Genomic DNA, 21,562 nt, shown 5'->3' with positions numbered 1-21,562 from the left:
CTGAGGAGTTCTAGCCGTAGAGAATTCTCTCCTTATCCCATGTTCATCACAGAAATCGAAAAATTCATTTGAAGTAAATTCCCCACCTCTGTCGGATCTGAGGCACTTAATTTTGTGACCTGATTCATTTTCAACCAAGGCTTTGAAGGATTTGAATTTTTCGAATGCTTCATCTTTGTGTTTCATAAGTCCTAACCAAACAAACCTGGAGAAATCGTCAATAAATAATATCAAGTATTCCTCTCCTCTAGGTGTTCTTTTCCTGAATGGTCCACATACATCTGTATGTACTAGCTCAAGAGGCATGCTAGCTGATCCTTCTTTCTCTGGAAAGTTAGTCCTGGTTTGTTTTCCAAACTGACATGATCTGCATATGGTGTTGTCAGGAATTTTGATATCTGGAAGATCGCGAACTGCCTGATATTTGCATGCTTTCCTTATTTGTGAGAAGCTTAGATGTCCCAATCTTCGATGCCATAACCAGTGCTCTTCATCCTTGCTTAGATAGCATTGTTGTTGTCCTTCTTCAAATATGTATAGATTATTTGGAGTTCTTTTCCCTTTGAGAACTGTTTTTCCTGTATCAAGATCACGAACAAGACATCCATTTGATCTGAATATAACCTCGGTTCTTTGATCACACATCTGGCTGACACTTAGTAGATTATGCTTCAATCCATCAACAAACAAAACATTTCCAGCCTTAACATCTTCTTTTAAAGGAGCAATACCTTTTCCTTTTATAGTTGCAGGAGTATCATTTCCAAAAGAGACTTTCTTTCCCTTTTCTAAAATAGAATAAGACTCAAGTTTTTCTTTATCACCTGTCATATGCTTCGAACATCCACTGTCAATGTACCATAGATTTTCCTGTCCTTCTGCATAAAACGCTATCCCACATCTTTCTGTTTGAGGTTCTTTTATTCTCCATGTTTTGGTTCCTGAGGCTTGTTCCTTTTTCCGCTCTTGTTCCTTTCTTTCCTGAAACCTGCTTCTGCATTCAAAGTCTTCATGACCAAAATTATTGCAAATAGAACATTCAACTTCATTTTCAAGAGCCGAAAAGCTGTTATAGGTCCTTTTTGTAATCCCTGTCATACTTCTTTGTTTTTGAGCTTCCCTAGTCATGATTGTTTTATACGCAACACATTGAGCTGCTTTGTGACCAAAGTTATGGCAAGAAAAGCATTGTCCATTGAAGAAGCTTCTGCGGTTATTGAATCTACCAGCCAACTGATTGTAATTTCTATTTTCATCTATTCTTGAACCAAACTGGGAAGAGTTTACCTGTGGCTGGTTGTGGCTTTTGTTCACCCTTAAGCTGGATTGCCCCTGATAGTTTCTGTTTGAAGTTTGTCCCTGCTTTACCTGATGATCTTCATTGTGCTTTTGCTCATTTCTTCTTGCTGCATCAAGATAACTTTTTGAAGTGGATGCTTGAGAAGTTTCTCCATTATAGCCCAGACCTGTCTTATTTAGTGGAGACCGCTGCACACTGATAATCTCATCCAAAGTTTCAGATCCTTTGACAAACTTGAGATTAATAGCTTTTGTTTTCTCAATTTCTTTTCTAAGACCAACAATTTCACCTTCTAATTTTTCAAGATGTTTTTCCTTTTCATCAATTTGAAATTGTAGAGTATCAATGATCATGTTCTTTTCTTCTATACATCTCTTGAGCCTAGTAATTTCATCATAAAGGTTATCCACATCTACAGCATCCTCATAATCATCATCTTCAAATGCCATTAACAACCTATATTTATTACCTTGTTCATCTTCATCACTGTTTGATAAGCCATCACTATCTTCATGGGTGTAATAGCTTTTCTTATTTGCACTTTGTTTCTTGTTCCATCTAGCTGGTTCCTTTCCTTTATCCTTATAAGGACATTTTGCAGCATAATGACCTACTCTCCCACAAGCAAAGCATTTGAAGGGTAGCTTACCTCTGAACCTTCCAGAACCCCTTTGAAGATTTCTGACAAAATTTGATTCTTCTTCCTCTTCTTCTGGAACATGGCTTGCTTCATAGTGATCTTCTTTGCCTGATGCCTTAAAAGCAGCCTCCCTTCTGTCTGATGGACCTCCCTTTCTCATTTCATAAGCAGTTAGAATTCCATGTAGCTGAGACATAGTGAGAACACGGAGATTTTCTTTTTCTTCTATTGCAGATACTTTAGATTCAAACTTGGGGGATAATGATCTTAGAATCTTTTGAACTACTATAGACTCTTTTACTTCTTCACCCAAATTTTTCATACAATTAACAATCTCATCTACCCGAAGAAAATAATTAGCTACACTTTCATCATTATACATCTTGAGAGTCTCATATTGAATCCTGAGAGTTTGAAGTTTAGCTTGTTTTACCTGTTCATCTCCTTCATAGCTCGTGATCATTTTGTCCCATATTTCTTTTGCTGATTTGAAGTGCATTACCTTCATGAATTCTGTTTGGGATATACTTCCTAATAGAGTACTGACTGCTTTTGCATTTGTTTCATACTTCTTTTTCTCAGCTGGATCTGTAGGAGTGGCTGAAGGAAAAGCATAGCCTGTTTCTACAATGTCCCAAACTTCTGTACCAAGAGATTGAAGATATGCAGTAACTCTTACCTTCCAATAATTGAAGTTTGTCCCATCAAAAACCGGTGGCCTGATTGATGCTTCTCTCTCGTAGTTGCTCATGATGAACGATCTACCTTCAAGCGATCAAGCTTTTCTGAAGGACCTGCTCTGATACCAATTGTTGGAAATAATACTGAGAGGGGGGGTGAATCAGTATTATCTAGCAATTTAACAAATCTTCCTTATTTGATCTTTTGAATTATTCTTGCATATCAGTACCATAAAATAATGAGCATGAACAAAGAAAATAGACAGTCACACCAAAGAACACAAGATGTAAGGTGGAAACCCAATGTGGGAGAAAACCACCTGCTGCAATATGTCTCTATCTTCTTTCAATTTAGAAATTCTTTTACAATGATTTTGTACTGGTGCAGTCCTTTACCAGTACGCAGGCTGCAACCTGCAGAGAGCTACAACTCTCTCTCGTTTTCCAGTCTCTCCTGGAAGGGAGCTACAACCCCCTACTTCTTTTCATGAAGAATCAAATGATCAACAAGTATACAACAGTTACAGTCCACTACAGTTATCAGATCAGTAATCACAGAACTAACCCAGAACACCTTATGAACAGAAAAATACAGTCAACAGATCATCTTAAGACAGGGACGCAATTTTTCTTTCTGTGGCCTACGACTGGACGCAGTTTTACCTTCTGCTGATCTGCGTACCGACGCACTGTTCCTTTAAACTGCTCTGCATACCGGCGCACCCAACAATACTATCGCGCCGCGTCTTTTGCTTCAGAGACGCACCCAATAATACTATCGCGCCGCGTCTTTCGCTTCAGAGACGCACCTGAGCCCTTACTGTACTGCGTCTCGGCGCACTTGCACTTCACTAAACCTGCGTCCCTTCAGATATAATAGATATGAAGACTTCAGAACTAGCCCAAACAGTCAGATCTGCAGATCTGATCATGCGCCATAGAGATCACAGTCCATTAGAAGATTCGCCCTCATAGATCTGGACTAGATCACACCAAAAGATATTCAACCAAAGATGATTATCAATCCAAATGAACTCCTTTGCTTTATATAGGCAAGCTCCTCCCCAAAACATGGAACAATACCACGAGCCGACACCATAGAAACACAAAACCGTCGGCTAGATACCACACAAGAAACCCCCTCGTGCTTTTCTCTGTCTTGAAATGTGTGCACTGGGTGGACGCACCCCCTGAACGGCTGGCCTGCGTCCCTGGACGCGGATTCTACATGGTATACCTGCGGGGACGCACTTTCTGAACAGATTTCCTGCGTCCTTCTTAAAAATAGAGAGCTGATCATCAAGAATAGTGATCTACCACCTGAACGAGTTGCCATCAAGGACAACACCTGAATCATAATGCCAACAACATGAAATAAAAGTTATGGTAGATGAAACAGAAAAAAAATTCAAATGAAAGGTCTAGTCTCCGAATCCAAGAAATTTCTGAAAATCAGGAAACATCAGATAAACCAGAAAAATTGAAAAAACTGAAAAACCAGATCTCCCTATTGAACAGATCCCTGAAACTCCAGATACTAATTATGAACATGAAATCCTTTGGTACTTAGAATTTGATGGTTCTATGAACAAATTAGGAGCAAGAGCAAGAGTCTGGGTGCACAATCTTGAAAACAATCATGCTAAAGGCCATGCCTACAAACTAAAATTTAGGTGCACTAATAATATGGCTGAATATGAATCTTTATTGCTAGGTCTTAAACTGGTCAAGAAATTGGGAGCAACTAGAGTGTCAGTCCTAGGAGATTCTAATTTAATCATTCAACAAATAAAAGGGAGTTCTTAACAAATGATCCCAGATTAAGAGAGTACAAAGGAACAACTATAGAGATCCTCAATACATTTCTAGAAACTCAGCTTACCAAAATCCCGAGAAAACATAACTTGCAAGCTCATAGCTTGGAAATGTTTGCAAGAAACTGTAAATTACCATTTGAACCAAATCATCAATTCACAGCTGAAATTAGACACAGGCCAGCCATACCTGATAATGTAAAGAACTGGCAAGTGTTTGACAGTGATAACCAGATCAATAATTTTTTAACCCTAGAAGAAGAATTTTCTAGCACTAACGTAGATGGAGATACATTTAGTGAGTTTGATCCAACAAATCAAATAGAAACAGACATTTCAGTAGAAAATGCAACTCAAATGCTTCATCCAACAAAGTTTACCAAAAACGAAATACAGAATCTTAAAGAAATAGATGTTGATGAGATTATTAAAGGAGAATCTGAAATTATCAATTTGAAAGACAATCATTTGCCCAAAGGATTAACTCCTTTGGAAGATCTCTTTAATTTCAACGATATTCCAAAGAAACCCAAGATGGAACCTCTAAAAGTAGACATTGAAGACTACAACATAGGAACTGAAGAGAATCCAAAAATGGTAAAATTATCCAAATCTTTGCCCCCTGATCAAAAACTTAAGTATGTTGAACTGATCAAAGAATTCCAGGATGTTTTTGCCTGGAGCTATGAAGACCTAAAATCTTATGACACCTCTGTAATTCAACATACAATACCCCTCAAGGAAAGTCAAAAACCATTCAAATAAAAGCTCAAAGAATCAACCCTGTACTGCTTCCTTTAATTGAAAAAAAAATCAAACGAATGCATGATGTATGGATAATTGTTCCAATCAGATTTTCAGAGTGGGTGTCTAATTTAGTGCCTACCAGGAAGAAAATAGGAGAAATTAGATTATGTGTTGACTTAAGAAATGTAAACAGGGTTTCTTTGAAAGACAATTACCATTTACCTAAGATGGATCATATTTTACGAAGGGTAGTAGGTGCTTCTAGGATTTCACTTTTGGATGGGTTTTCAGGTTATAATTAAATTCTGGTCCATCCTGATGACCAGGAAAATACTGCATTTACAACACCATGGGGTACATTCAAATATGTTAAAATGCCATTTGGACTTAAGAATGCAGGGGCAACCTTTCAATGAGCAATGGACATAGCTTTTGCAAAAGAAATTCATGATTTTCTGGTTATATATCTAGATGACCCCACTGTGTTTTCTAGATCAGATCATCAACATTTAGATCATTTGAGACAAGTGTTTTTAAAATGCAGAAAGTATGGTATTTCATTAAATTCTAAAAAATCTTTGTTTGATCTAGAAGAAGGCAAATTTTTAGGCCATATCATCTCCAAAGATGGCATCAGAATTGATCCTGCTAGAATAGAAGCTATTCTGTGAATACTCCACCCCAGAAATGTCAAAGAACTTCAAGCTTTCCTAGGAAAGATTAACTTTTTGAGAAGATTCATATCTAATTTGGCTAAATTAATTAGATTACTGAACAATATGTTAAAAAATGATTCAAAGGTTAAATGGACAGTATAAGCCAAACAAGCATTTGAAGAAATTAAAATGGCTTTGACCAGAACACCAGTCCTTACAAGTCCAAAGTTCGATAGAGACTTCATAATTTTTTATTTGCATCACAACACACTATAGCAGTTGTTTTACTACAAAAAGATGATCAAGGATGTGAAAAACCCATAGCCTTTTTCAATAAAGCACTTAGAGATACACCTCTAAATTACAAAATCATGGAAAAACAGGCTTTTGCACTTGTGAAAACTATTAAAGACTTCATAATCTATATATTGTACTCGCATGTAATAGCCTATGTACCAAATACTGTTGTCAAACACATCCTGACTCAGGATGGAATTGAAGGCAAACGAGGTAAATGGATAGCTAATATATTGGAGTATGATATTGAGATAAAACCTACAAAGCTTATAAAAGAACAGGGATTGGCTAAAATCATGACTGAAACAAACTTTCAAGCCCTGAATATTAACGAACTGGATAATGAACAGGAGATGGCGACTCCAAAAATCATCCAGGCCTTCTTAAAGTCACCTTGGTATGCTGATATAACTCATGTATTATTAAACCTGCAGGCTCCTCCAGGGTTATCCAGAACAAAGAAAAGGTTTTTAAAGATGAAAGCTTCAAAATTTTGTATTTTAGATAATGCTATTTTTTGGAAAAATCATGAAGGTATTCTATTGAATTGTTTAATAAAAGAAGAAGCTGACAAAGTTCTCAAAGAATTTCATGCAGGGGACTGTGGTGGACACCTTTACTGGAAATCAACTGTAGACAAAATCCTAAGGGTTGGATTTTACTGGCCAACCTTGTTCACTGATGTAAAGAAATTTGTCACTGCTTGCCACAAATGCCAAATTTTTGAAGGCAAAAGGAAACTGTTACCCTTACCCTTGAGACCAATTTCCACTGAAAATCCCTTTCAACAATGGGGTTTGGACTTCATTGGAGAAATACACCCTCCCTCTTCTGGCCAACATAAATGGATTCTTACTGCCACAGACTATTTCACCAAATGGATAGAAGCCATTCCTTCCAGACAAGCCAATGATACAGTGATTATAGGATTCTTAGAAACCAGCATATTGTTTAGATTTGGCTGTCCTAAAAAGATCATAACCGATAATGATGCTTCCTTCAAGTCTAAGAAAATGATAAATTTCTGTAACAAATACCATATCACTTTAGGCCATTCTACAGCCTATTACCCTCAAGGTAATGGTCTAGCTGAATTTTCCAATAAAATCCTGATTAATATTATTAAGAAATTGTTGGAAGAGAACAAGAAAAACTGGCACAAGAAACTTACAAATGCACTATGGGCAAAAAGACTTACTACAAAGAGATCTATTGGAACTAGCCCTTATGATTTAGTCTATGGCATGGAGGTTGTGTTTCCTTTATCTGTAGGAGTTCCTGTAATGAAATTACTGCAAGAAGCTCAGGTGGAACCCAATGACATTCAAAGGAGAATAAATCAGACCATCCATTTGCAGTAGACCAGAGAAGAAGTGCACCAAAGATCCCAAGTGTTACAAGAAAAAATCAAGAAAATATTTGATAAAAGGACCAAAGAAGAAGACTTCTACCTTGGAGACAAAGTTCTAAGGTGGGATTCTAGGAGAGAAGACAAAGGAAAACATGGGAAGTTTGACTTCCTATGGAAAGGGCCATTTATCATCCAGGCATTGCAAGGGAACAATACTTACTTTCTGAAGAGCCTGGATGGCACAGAAACAGAAGAAGGACCAGTGAATGGTCGAATGTTGAAACATTACTTTGATCCAGTTTTTTAATGTATTCTGACTCTAACATGTACATACTATATCCTTAATAATGTCACAGTTTGGATTGGATAGTGACTTGCCACAGTTAAAGCCCATAGAGAAGGCTCTAAGCTTCACAAGTGTGTTGTCATGTATACAATAAAGCAACCAGCAAAGGGAGATTTCATAGCATAGTCTAAGTTATTCAGAAGGCCATCTGACCTGTTGTTCTTGACTTTCCACCAGGGAAAGCCATCCCCAAGTGGAGCCACTGTTATGCTCCTATACCAATAGGTGTCATATTTCATGATTGACTTGATGAGCTCTGCAATATGTTCATCCCTTTCCTTGTTTCAAAGGTTTTCCATATTATCAAAAAATAAAAATAAAAATGTAAAAAATGTAAAGAGGCTATGCCCTAACAGAAAAATCAAAGGGTAAAAAAATAAATAAAATGGTCAAAAAAGTGAAAGAAATGAACCCCAAATAAAAATAGACCAAGAAAGTGTGCAAGTCCAAAATGCCATTACTTTTTCATTTTCTGCAATAAGAATTGTGTGCAGCTTGTTAATTTATGCCGCAATTGATGAATGGCCAAACAACTTAATCTTGGCTAGTTCATATTTGAATTTCCTGTTTTAGAGATAGAGAATAAAAATCTAACCAAATTGTTTAATCTTCGCAGATAAGTAGATAGGTAGAGTAAATAAAAAGGAGCTCAACTGTTTAATCTGAGCCCTTAGATGTAATAAGTGCAGACTTAGGTAGGCTTGCTATGCAAAGAAAAGAAAAGTTGAAAAGGGTTTGCCAGTCTAAGTGCGCCCAAGTAAAGAAGGAAAAAATGCTAGGCCCAAGTAGGCAGGGTAGGCAGATGGTGCTGCAGAATGATACCCATGATGGATAACGTCTCTAAATGCGTTAATCTTCATCTCTATTACAAGTGCAATGGCGGATATTATACTTGATGCAGCTCAAGTGAGGCAAGGTTGAATAACTAACTCCCCTTCATACTTTTCCCTAATCATTTACTAATTTCCCCCCTAAAATATTAAGATTTGTTCTTACTATCACTCATAAAACCACTCATTCCATTTCATAAAGTTTCCCTAAGTAAAAACCATATTTTACTTAGGAAGATGCATGATATCACCTTAAAAAAAAACCTTTCTTATCTCTAGCCTAAGTTTGAATATAGGCATAAAATGTTTTAACTTAGTGCTTTATTATTTCATTTCATATTAACTTCTAACTATTATTATATAAATCCCAAAAACATTACCCTATCCCGTATTATGTAAATATAATAAAAAACCCCAAATACTATGTATCCCCGCCCTGGTTAAATATAACCCTAGTCGCTGTATTAAAAACAGGGATTAACAGGTTTATTTGAAACCCATTAATAACCTTCTCGTCACGTAAATTATGGGATTAATTAACCTCCGGTTGATTAATAACCAAACTACCCCAACCAATAAAAATACACCTGATATGATTAAAATATGGTTTAATACATCGGGCCCGCAGAAATTAACTTTCCGCCATATTCCATGCTCGTCCGCCGTCTGATCAAGCCATTTTCCATCCAATGGTCCACATCAATATCGCTACCACCCTAACCACCGAGCATTAACTCGCAGGGGTCCGATGGTTTTCCGCCCGTACAAATCCACGTGTCGACCTCTTAGCCTACTCTCTCCGTCCCAGCATAATACCACTTGACCCCAAAAGTGGTGCAGGAAAAACCACTTACCACCCACTGACATCATTCGCTGACATCATTTGTCCTTTGTTGACATCACCCGCCACGACATCATCCGTACTCCCACGTCATCTGTCCTTCCCCCTCCGCTAACGTCATCGTCCATACTACTTACGTCATCCTCCCATCAAATCAAAAAAATCCCGCCAACCTTCGTTTTGTCAAATAAAACGGGCAAAACTATATTTTCTTTGTTATACACTACACCCCGAGCTCCAATGCAAGCAGCGTCCTGCCCCAGTTTTTCAGCCGCTTCCTGACCAGAAAAAGCTATAGCGATGAACTCTGAGCCGACCATTCAACCCGCAGTATACAATTTTCCTCTGTGAACACAAGCACCTTTCAAGCTATCTCGAACAATTAGTTATTAGTGCATCAATCGCCAGGACTTCTTAGCAATCTCCATGGAAAGATCTAAATGTTATGAATTAGAAGGCGCGAAACAACCTCTAATGTCCCAACAATAGGTATTCATCCTACTGCGCGGTTACTGTGGGTAAAAGGAGAAATTTGGGCAATTAACCACAGGAAGGTAAATAAAGGTGAACAGGGTTCAAAACAAGTCAAAGTGTGTCAGAGCAGAATTAAAGAGTAGCTGATCAGAATTAAAGAGTATCAGTTAAGACAAGCAGCGAGCGCAGAGTTACTGAAGAAGACTAGATGTTTCTATTTTACTTGTAAACTATTATTATTCATCCTAGATATTATCTCACTGAGATATTTGTTTTACAATTTTGAGCATAAATACCCCCTCCATTGGAGTATTGAGGGTGGATTCCTAGACTTTGCTGTAATATTGAATTTTCGGAATAAAGAGTTGTTGGAATCAATTGTTGCATGGCTTACTGGATGGAGAATTGAAGCAGAGGACTTGTCACAGATTTCTTGAATCAACCACTGGATCAATAAGTCCTCTATATCTTGTGTTCTAAAATTTTCTTGTTTATTATACCATCTGTGTTTCATAATATAAATGATAAAGAAAAGATTAATTTCAGAACATGCTTGATTGCACTCTGTTTTTAGTCATTATTGTTCTCTGTGTTTTCTTCAGAATTAGGATAAGCAGTGAAATCTTAATTGCTCCTATTTCTTAATTCTTTCATGTTGATTATTTGTTAAAGAATACTTCACTGTTCCTTATCAGTAATCATCCAATTTCCCTCTTTAAATAGGTTGAAGGATTCTCAACTGCCCTTCACCCCATTTGAGCCCATTACATCTATTTCAAGTCTTTATTTGTTCCCTGTTTGACTACCTTGCTCTGTGAAACCATCCTCTGTTAAGAAACCAAATCCAGAAAGCCATCTTCTTTGACTCCATTAGCCCAATGGACTGAACTACTCTATCTTACCTTTTTGTTGTAGAACAATCTCACCACCCAAACTCAAACAAAACTCTAGAACTTCATAACTAACCTAATACCTTTAAAAAGCAAAGCTAAATCATAAAGAGAGAGCCCTCTCTGGATATAGATTGGCTAGATTCTGTATCTAAAAGATTGGTCTGTGGTTACCTCGACCTCCTTTCCCTTTCTTACAACTTTTGGGAAAACCTGAGTGATAACAAGCCCTAGAAAAGAAAAACGTTGTTGATGAACGAAAATCAAAGAAGGTTGCATTCAAAGAAGAGCCCAAGAAAAAACAACCAAAGGACCCATTCGATTTAGAAGGATTGCAGAAAGTTTTGAAAACCATGTCTAACAAGATGGTCGATATTAAGAAACATGTAGCAGAGACTTCTTCTAAAAAGCCTTGCAAGCCTTATAGAATAAATCCTTTGACTGATCCAAAGCCTTCCAATGATATTTTAAACGCAGAATCAGAAGAAGAAGAAGAAGAAGTTTCCAATGAAGAGACCACTGATGAAGAAGAAGTTGTAGAAGTGTAGGGAATGTGGGACTTCATTCTCCCTGACGAAGAGGATCAAGAGGCATCACCGATTAGTACCAGAAGCAGAAATCAACTAGATCGTCTACAACCAACTCCTAAATAGAAAAGCGCAAGCTTGATATCTAAAGATAAAGTCACAGGTAAGAAAACATCACCCAAAGCGACTCAAACAAGCCTAGTCCAATCTGATTCACCAACTCCATCCAAAACCTTGATAGTTTATGATGAAATGGAGTATAATATCGTAGAAGACATGAAGAAGACTAGGGCTAATATTACCTTTCATGAATTGAGAAAATTAAAACATCAGCAAAAGCTCCTTTTGAAAGAATTACACGTGATACCTGTTGCACCTCTACCCACAGTTGTAATCTCACAAGCTTCCCATAAGATGGGAAGACCTCCAACTAATGTGACTAATAAAGTTGATCCAAACATTGTCGCTTCAATTGGAGGAAGGTCCAGATCTCATACTCCCCCATTTCTTCTTACTTATGAAGTTTTTAACAAAAACTTGCATAATTTTTTAGTAGATTCAGGAGCTTCGTCTAATATCTTTCCCAAATCGATATGTGCAAAGTTGAACGTTCAACCACAAAAGTCTGTAGTACATATAGTTCAGTTGGACCGGTCGCAGGTTGAAGTGATCGGTGAACTAAATCAAGTTACCATAAGGCTGTCATCGAATCCAAAGGTATGTCAAGTTATTGATATTCTAGTTGCAGACATTCCAGAATTTTATGGCTTAATTCTTAGCAGGGATTGGTCTGAAAAGCTTCATGGATACTTTGCTACTGATTGGTCGCATATGTGGCTCCCCTATAATGGTAAACCAAATCAGATAAAGGTTGAGAGGGAAAGACATCAAAAATATATAGTAACAGAATTGGAAGGAGAAAATTAACATGTAACATACAACAACAATATAATTGGAAACTATTCTATTGATTCTTTCTTAGGAAATTTTAATGCTCATACTTCACGTTACTTAGAACATTTTGTTTTATCTCAAGTAGAATTTTTTTCCCAAACAGATAGTTCTAAATGTGTTAATTTTATAGATAGTCCTGTAAATAAATCTTTATTTTGGAAGTTATTTTTTGACGGTTCAAAATCTAACGATGGAGTAGGAGCAGGATGCATGTTAGTTAGTCCAGAGGGAAACAAAACTATTTTGTAGACTCGAATTTGATTGCACCAATAACACTGCAGAGTACGAGGCCTTCGTCCAAGGATTATACAAGGCAATCGGATTAAACATTATCTACAAGTCTTCGGAGATTCTGAAATTGTAATTAGACAGGTACGAAATATTATACATTGCCTATTAGGTCATTTAAAGCATTATCAATCTTTAGTGCAAGATATGACTAAACATTTTATAGCATTCAATATTTCATCAATTCCCAGAATCCAAAACACTAGTGCTGACCTCTTGTCAAATGAAGATTTCAAGCTCATTCCCTCAGAAGACTATAGCCCAGACAGATTTTCAATCGAATTAATCTTTAGACCCTCAATTCCTGACAATGTTACAAATTGGAGAATTTTCAATGATGATCCTGATATTGTAAGCTTCCTCACATCAGAAGGATCTTACACTAATAAGATAATTGATGAGGACCAACATGATGAACAGTTGCAACAAGAAAGCGCTAATAATGCTATACCAAAGTCAGTAGTCAAGTTGGAAGACCTATATGATTTGAAAGACCGATTCAAGAGATCTACAAATTCAAAACTTCAGAGTTCAACTCTGAACTATGAATTAGTAAATCTAGGAATTGATACCAAGCCGCAGAATATCAACTTAGGTCTTGGCCTAACCCAAGAATAAAGATTAGCTTATATCCGTCTCTTGAAACAATACAAAAGTGTCTTTGCCTGGAACTACGATGATCTAAAGACTTATGACACTTCTATCATCCACCATACTATCCCAATGATAACCGATGAAAAACCCATCCAGCAAAAGCTGAGGAAGATCCATCCTAATCTAGAGAGCCAGATTAAGTCTGAGCTCAACAAACTATTGAAAGCCAAAACTATTTTTCCTGTTCGACATTCTAGATGGGTTTCTAATTTAGTTCTCGTCAGAAAGAAAAACGGAGACATTAGAATTTGCATTGACTTTTGAAACTTGAACAAAGCCTGCCAAAAGGATAACTTTTCCCTACCTCCCATGGAGAAAATTTTGCAAGCAGTCGTAGGATCATAATTAATGTCCTTTTTGGATGGTTTCTTTGGCTACAACCAAGTTTTGTTCCATCCTGACAATCAATTAAAAACTACTTTCAGAACCAAATGGGGTACTTACGCATATCAAAAGATGCCTTTTGGTCTGATCAATGCTAGCGCCACATTGCAAAGGGCCATGGACATCACATTTAAGGGATTAGTAAAAAAATCAGTAGTAATCTAATTGGATGATATAACTATATACTCTAAGAAACATGGTAATCATCTCAGAGACTTAAAGCAAATCTTCCAACGTTGCCAAAGGTATGGGATTTCACTTAATCCAAAAAGGTCATTTTTTGCATTAAGTAAAGGAAAAATTCTTGGATTTATAGTGTCAAAATATGGAATCCATATTGATCCCGATAGAATTAAGGAGATTTCTGAAATACCCTTGCCTCACAACAAGAAAGCCATGCAATCCTTCCTTGGCCAAATTAACTTTGTCAAGAGGTTTTTTCCAGACTTCTCAAGGATTGTATCTCCCTTACAAGCAATGATTAAAAAGAATTCAATCTTCAAATGTGGCCAAGAGTAATATGAAGCATTCAATCTGATTAAGCAAGCGATTGTAAATGCCCCATCTTCAGCAACTCCAAATTTTTCCGATCCTTTCATTTTGTATACATTTGCCTCTGAAAGATCATATGCTGCGATACTCACTCAAGCAAATCAAGATAAGGAAGAAGCCCCAATTGCCTTTTTCAGTTCAAATTTACAAGGAGTCGAATTAAATTATTTTGACATAGAGAAACAAGCATATGTTGTTTTCAAATCGATCAAGCACTTTAGACCCTTCTGCTTAAAACCCATACAAAGATCATAGTACCGTTTCCAGCAGTAAGAAATCTCTTAGTACAGAAAGATGTGGGTGAGAAAAGAGAAAACTAGGTTATTGCCTTACAAGAATACGACGTTGAAATTAAACTAGAAAATGTTGTAAAAGGTCAAGGCTTTTGCAAAATGTTGGCTGGAGCATCGCTTATTTCCGAAATACCATCTTAAGAAGTACAAATGTATGAGGTAAGCCTAAACGATATTGATTCATTATATGCTGATATCATATTTTATCAAAAGAATGGATATGCTCCTTCAAACCTGAATTATACAAAGAAAAGAGCTCTAAGATTGAAGGCTAATCAATATCAACTTTTAAACGATGTACTTTTTAGGATGAATTATGATTCTATTCTACTTCGATGTCTTAAGAAATCCGAAGCCGAAAAGGTGTTGCAGGAACTTCATGATTGACCGGCAGGTGGACATTATGTTGGAGATGCTACAGCACATAAGATCTTGCGCGCAAGGTACTATTGGCCTACACTATTTAAAGATGCACATAGCTATGTAAGGAAATGTTAAATTTGCCAAACTGCTACTGGAAGACAAAAGAAACCATCATTGCCTTTGCAACCAGTCAATATCAATTAACATTTTGATCAATGGGGACTGGATATAATAGGTGAGATCATTTCTCACTCTTCTAAACAGCATAAGTATATTCTTACAGCTACAGATTATTTTACTAAATGGGTAGAAGTCATTCCTCTCAAGACAGCTAATGCTGAACAAATCATCGATTTCATTGATCATTTCATAATCACCAGATTTTGTTTACCCTCTGCTTTAATGTCTGATAATGCATCGTACTTTTTTGGCAATGCTATGACTGAATTTTCACTCAAAAGAGGTTTTAAATTCAAATACTCTGCCAATTATTACCCATAGGGGAATGGGTTAGCTGAATCAACAAATAAAAATTTAATCAGAATTATTAAGCGAACCATTGACCAAAATCATAAGAATTGACACAAAGCTTTGATGTATGCTTTATGCGCAAATTGAATAACACAGAAAGCCTCCATTGGCACTTCTCCCTTTAATTTGGTTTATGGGAAGGAAGTGGTTCTCCCAACTCATCTAGCAATTCCCTCTTTGGCCTTAGTTCAGTTTATTGACAAAACACCAACTTCATCCTTACAGCTAAGACAACTACAAATTCTTAAGCTAGAAGAACAACAAGAAAAGGCTAAAATAACTCATTCTCATCATCAAGCATTAGTAAAAGCTTCTTTTGATTCAAATATGCTATCTAGAAAGGACTTTCAAATTGGAGATTTAGTTTTAAAATTGGATAAGGCTCACGAAGAAAAAGGAAAACATACGAAGTTCCAATGAATGTGGCTTAGCCCATTCCAAATTGCGGAAATCATAGCCCCATCCACTTTTATGTTGCAAGATTTAGCAGGGAAAAGAGAATCTTTACCTGTTAAAGGGCAGATCCTTAAAAAATACTTTCCATAGAAGAATATTTTCTTATTTTTGTAGATTAGTTTTTCATTTGATTTAGATAATAAAACCAGTTGTAAATGGTTACATTTGGAATTCATCAAAAAGACTAGCATTTCTTTTAGATTTTGTTTTTCGCTTCTATAAATGGAATTGATTTGGAAAATTGGTCATTACTATTGAAAGCTACAGTCAAAGGTTAAAAGCTTGGAAATGATACTAGTTTTAACTTTGTGAATTTTGATAAAAAGCAACCTTTAGTGGGAATTTGTTTTATATCAATCAATGAAAGCCATCAATAACAAAAACAAGGATTCTCTGTAGAAAAGCTCTATCCCAAAAACTCTATAATTGTCAACCAGAGCTATTCCTTAAGGAACCAATGACTTCCTCCCCACCTAGGGAATTACGATCTTCAAGGAATAATTCAATGATACACTTTAAACTTAAAGAAATAAGAGGTCTCATCACGAGCCAACTTATCATGATCATAGATATTATAGCTTGTTGACTTTGCCAAAACTGCATACCAAAACAAGGAAATGACTCAAGATTGTTGCAATCAAAAGACAAGGGGTCTCATCACGAGCCAAATTGTTCAGAAAAGTTATAAATCAAGTGAGTGGCACTGTCATAATTTGGCTACCAAACCAAGGCATTGTTCTTTAAGAATTAAAAGAAAACAAAAGCAATAAGTGTGGATATGGATTTCTCTTTGAAAATTGTATATTTCTCCAATTAGGATACAGGATCATTGCTGGATAACAAGTAACCCTGTCGAGGCTATGAACGCTTGCTGGCAGCAGAGACTCTACCTATGACAAATGAGCATATTTAAAACTGATTTACAGAGGAGACTTTGTTTTTATCTTTACAAACTAAGTAGTGGCTAATGTAAATACAATGACTAGCTTTAGGAAGTAAATAGTCAAAGTTTACATAGAAGAAACAAACTAGCATTAACAGCTAAAAGCATGATATACTTTATCTTTCTATCATAAAGTTTGATTTTCCAAAAATCCTTTTTGTTTTGGAAGTTTAGAAAATTCAAAAGAAAATCAGAGATAACTGGTTCTTACAAGTGAATCGCCAATTGTTGTGGCCAACAACAACCCCCCTTCTTATTTCAGTTTTGACATCAATACTAAATAAGTGGGGACCCTTCATCTAGAAAATAACGATAAATTAGAACTTGTATTTCCTTTTTGAATAAATCTTACTATCACAAATTTAGGAGAATATACGCAAAAAACCAAAAAGACTTAAGTTTATGATAAGTTCGAACAAAATATTTCTCTCAATGATAAAAACATCACATCACAAAAGGAAATAACGACATCATATAAGCAAACTCCTATAAATTCAAAATCGCGATGCAAGATCGCACACTGAAGGAACTCATTGCATCGCAGTTTTCATATGCTTCAAACATCACTTAAGGTGAAATACTTCAAAGTTGGTGATATGTGATAACGAGTCTCGCAAATCACATTTCGCAGAAACAAATGGTAATGAATGATTGTCAAAACACAACGGATTAGCTATATTGTGATCTGTGATATTGTGATCTGCGATATTGCGAAGCAAATCACAAAATCGCATTATCGCAGATCTGTAGGGCACGTCATTCCAAAAAGGTTTTTCATAATCCAATGTCAAGTCATGCGCATTAATAAGTTAGTTGATGATCATTAATGACATAAGGTTTCGATCTGATCAAGAAGTCAGTTCACTTAGGATGACTAATTTTATATGATTTCAACATTTAAAGCTTTCCTATCACCTTATTCATATCATTACTCTTTCCTAATTTCGTAAATTGTAGGAGCAGAAAACAGAAAGATATATGTAGCAATCTTCAGAGTATAATGGGAAAAGAAGGAGAAACTCTAGATGACTTTGGAAATCCAGATCAAGAAACAGAGGCAGTTTTTGATGCGCCGTTAGCGCTAATGGCGCATCACCAGGAAAAACCCATTGAGAACGAAAGCCTCTAAACGCTCAGTCACCAGAAAGTCCGAAAAATTGCAGGAAAATGTGCTAAAGGCTAAAAGCAAGACTCGAGTTCTAAAAACAATGGTATTTATCAGGGATATATTTAAATGTTGTGTAAATTTCTCCCAAATGCATAGCATTTACAGACCAGTTGGAGGCAAAACGCTGAAGAAAGAGCAGAGCCCATTAATAGGTTAACTAAGTTGAATTGGGTTTCTTACTGGTAGTACTTGGTTAAACCACACAGTCAATGCATGACTCTCAAATGCCTCACTAACTCTGCCGAGAAGATAGCGCCAGCACTTGCTGATTCTGTTTTTGCAGGACAACTAAAGTTGGAGGTTGGCCAACCAACTCTCCTCAAGCCGATGTTGAATGCTTGCGACCACAAAGAACAGATACATAGATAGTAATTTTTAGATTCAGTTTTAGTTTTAGTTTTAGTTTTAGTTTTAGTTTTGCCTTAGATGAGGATGGTCATTTAAACCACCTCCTATATTTTTGTAATAGACTATTTTTAGGATTTAGCTAGTAGTATTTCAACCCTTCTCATGCATTTAGAGAAGGGTCCTGAAATTTGTCAAAAACGTTTCCTCAGAACATGCACTTATGCACCCTCAGAGGAGGTTTTGATGAATGAATGGAACAAGGTTTATTAATATCTGTGTTTAATATTTTCTACTGAAATTGTACTTTTTTATTCTTAGTAGATGTTGAACTAAGAAGAGAGAGATCATTATTGTTGAAGCTCATGAGTAGAACTTGTTATCAATGGTATTTTTATCTCTTAACAATTTCTGCTTATGTGTTTAAGTGATATTCATGTTTAGTTATTTATAGATGAATGCCTATATGCTTGAGTTATCATTTGGCACTTTTGTACGGTGATGGCTATTCTATTTGTGCTTAATATATGAATGACTTATTATGTGATATTTTTTTCACAACTATTCGGCTAACTTCTTATACGAAACAGTTCATCTTTATTGAATTCTTTTCTTATAGCAATTGAATGATCTTTATTACCAATTATTGTAGAAACTATTTTAGATCGCATAATCGAAAGATTAAATCCCGGGTTAGTTTTAGAATTAGATATTTCTGTTTATTAGAATACAATTTGCATGTTGTTAGATTAGATTTAGAATAAATGCATTTTACTTAGGAATTATTAGAAGAGAAATATCAATTCTTAACACACACACATAAATTGGGAAACTAGTCCCATATCCCTAGTCGGACCCACCATCCCAAATGGAAAAGGAGCTGCTTACCAAGGTTTGGACCGGGTGGGTATCCCCTTTGTTGTAGACCTGACTTTCAGGGCTTCAACATAGCCAAACCCCGAAATAGCAAGTGGAATATCTCCAACAAGACAAATCCAAGGTGATAAGGGCAAGTTAGGGTTTTGAGTCTTCACCATGCTAAAAATCTAATGAAATAATAAGATATATATCTCCGGCATTTCCACAATTGTATCCTAGAAGAATATGCTCAAATATATTAAGATGAAGTAAATGCCTACAATGTTCCACATGTAGTTCTCCAAGGTGCCACATGCCTCTCAATAATGTCCTCCATAGCCACCTTGATAAAATAACATATGTGTCAGGTCAAAGAGGTGAGGGAGCTCTCTAGCGAATGTCAAAATATTACAAGCTAATATTACAAGTGTAGTTGAAATATCCATGCAATAAGATGAGAGATAACCTAAGTGAGGTGCACCCTAGAGAGCTATTCCATGTAACTACCTCAACCTCCCAACAAGTAATAGAATATCTTTCCACGAAGTGTGCCCTAGGTAGAAGTGTCAAGGTGGTTAAAACTCATTATTTTCCACGTCAAAACTATGTTGTTTCCAATACCGTCAATTGATTTCCCCAAACTGTGTGCACAAGAGAGAGTGCACCCTAAAAGGATTTGTGAACTACCCCAACAATAAAATGATCAAGTAATCCTTGGAAAGTTTTTCCTAGTTGAGAGTTCTCAATAATAAAAATTCAAATAAATGCCAATAACCCCTCCAACTGTGAACAACTACTAGAGCAAGTAGGGTGTTGAAGCCAATAATATCAAAGGTAATCCAATGAATTAATCTAACAACTAAATAGTTAAATCAACTTTAACATGTGTGCACAAAGGTTAATGTTCTAATAAAACCATAGATCAACCTCCAAATAATCATCAACTAATTAAATCAAGATGAACATGTGTGCCAATGGGTGGGTGTGTGTTTCAACAAATATTGTGCCATGGAAAAATGATGTATCTCCTAGAAAAGACCACCATGATAACAACACAATGACAAAATGGAAGCTCCTCCTAGGTTGGAACCTAGGATTCTTTCATGGCCTCACTGTTAGAAATAAGTTCATTTAGTGTCATCTATTTTTACTCAATTTGACAATAATTATAAGGTATGTTGTGGCTACTATATGCTTTAGAATCTTTGCATTTTCTAGACCTGAATTAATATTTTATCTTCCTTTTCATCCAAGTAATTATTTTTCTTCTAATAGTTCATGTTTGGTATTTACTAGTTATTTCTAAGTCAGAATTGGTGCATGATGGAATGAATGATAGAAATTCCAACAAGTGTTGTTTCTTTGTTAAATGTATGTTGCAAAATAATGATTTTTTTTATAAGTTATCTTTCAATTGTTTATCCACATTTCTGTTTTCTAATCTAGGATTGTCCTCCATCATGACAGACAGAAGTGAAAAAATCATTTATGATCACAAGCAGTTAAGAAAGTTGATTTATATAAGCACACAATTGGATACTGTAAAGCGTGTTATTTACATGGAAGATGAGGGCATTAAATCTAAGCCATCACTATCTGGAGGGAGCAGTAGTTGGACAGTGTTATCTATGTCCAAGGTTGAGCGTTTGGGTTGGGAGAAACCTGTTGATGTAGATTTGTTGGTAGTTGCCGACATTACAAGTATTATGTATACAAGTGGCAATACTGGGATGCCCAAGGTTGGTACAAATTCTTTGGTTCGAATTTATATGAAGGAGGTGGTAGTAAGAAGGTGGAGAATGAAAAGAACTTTCTTTTACAATTTCTTGTGTATATTATATACCCACATTAGATGTCAATTTCAAAATATTCCCTACAATATTGACTGTCCTAACCTTTTGTATCATCAAAACTATAGATATCTAGGAAATCATATCTTTAATATTTTTGAGCATAGAAATATGGTTCTAAAACAAACTAAGTAATTCCTTACCTTTTTTTCATGTTTTTCCTTAAAAGTTGATAGACCAAGTTGGTCTCAATGGACATAGAGCCAACAACTTAATATAATGATGTGGATTTTTAATCATTCTCCCCTTAAAGGAAGTAAGGAAATCAAAGCAAAGGTGAGATTGATGTAGTATTAATTGGAAAGTTTCAAAACATAACAAAGTTTAGAGTTTATGGATGCTGACATACTGCTATAAAATGATTGTATATATAAAAATGTATTTTAATTTTGAAACCTCTTTACATTAGAGTGTGCATCAAGCACATACAGTTAATCTAGTTTTGCACCCTTGCAAACAGGGCATATTCTTTGAATATGCACTATTGAACTCACAAAAAAATTACTTTCATGATTTCACATATTTCTTGG

The sequence above is a fragment of the Pinus tabuliformis genome, chromosome 4_2, assembly GCF_031772625.1.
Source record: "Pinus tabuliformis cultivar Carrire ecotype Pingquan chromosome 4_2, CPIR1, whole genome shotgun sequence".
Classification (NCBI taxonomy): Eukaryota; Viridiplantae; Streptophyta; class Pinopsida; order Pinales; family Pinaceae; genus Pinus; species Pinus tabuliformis.
Note: the sequence above shows the minus strand (reverse complement) of the source record.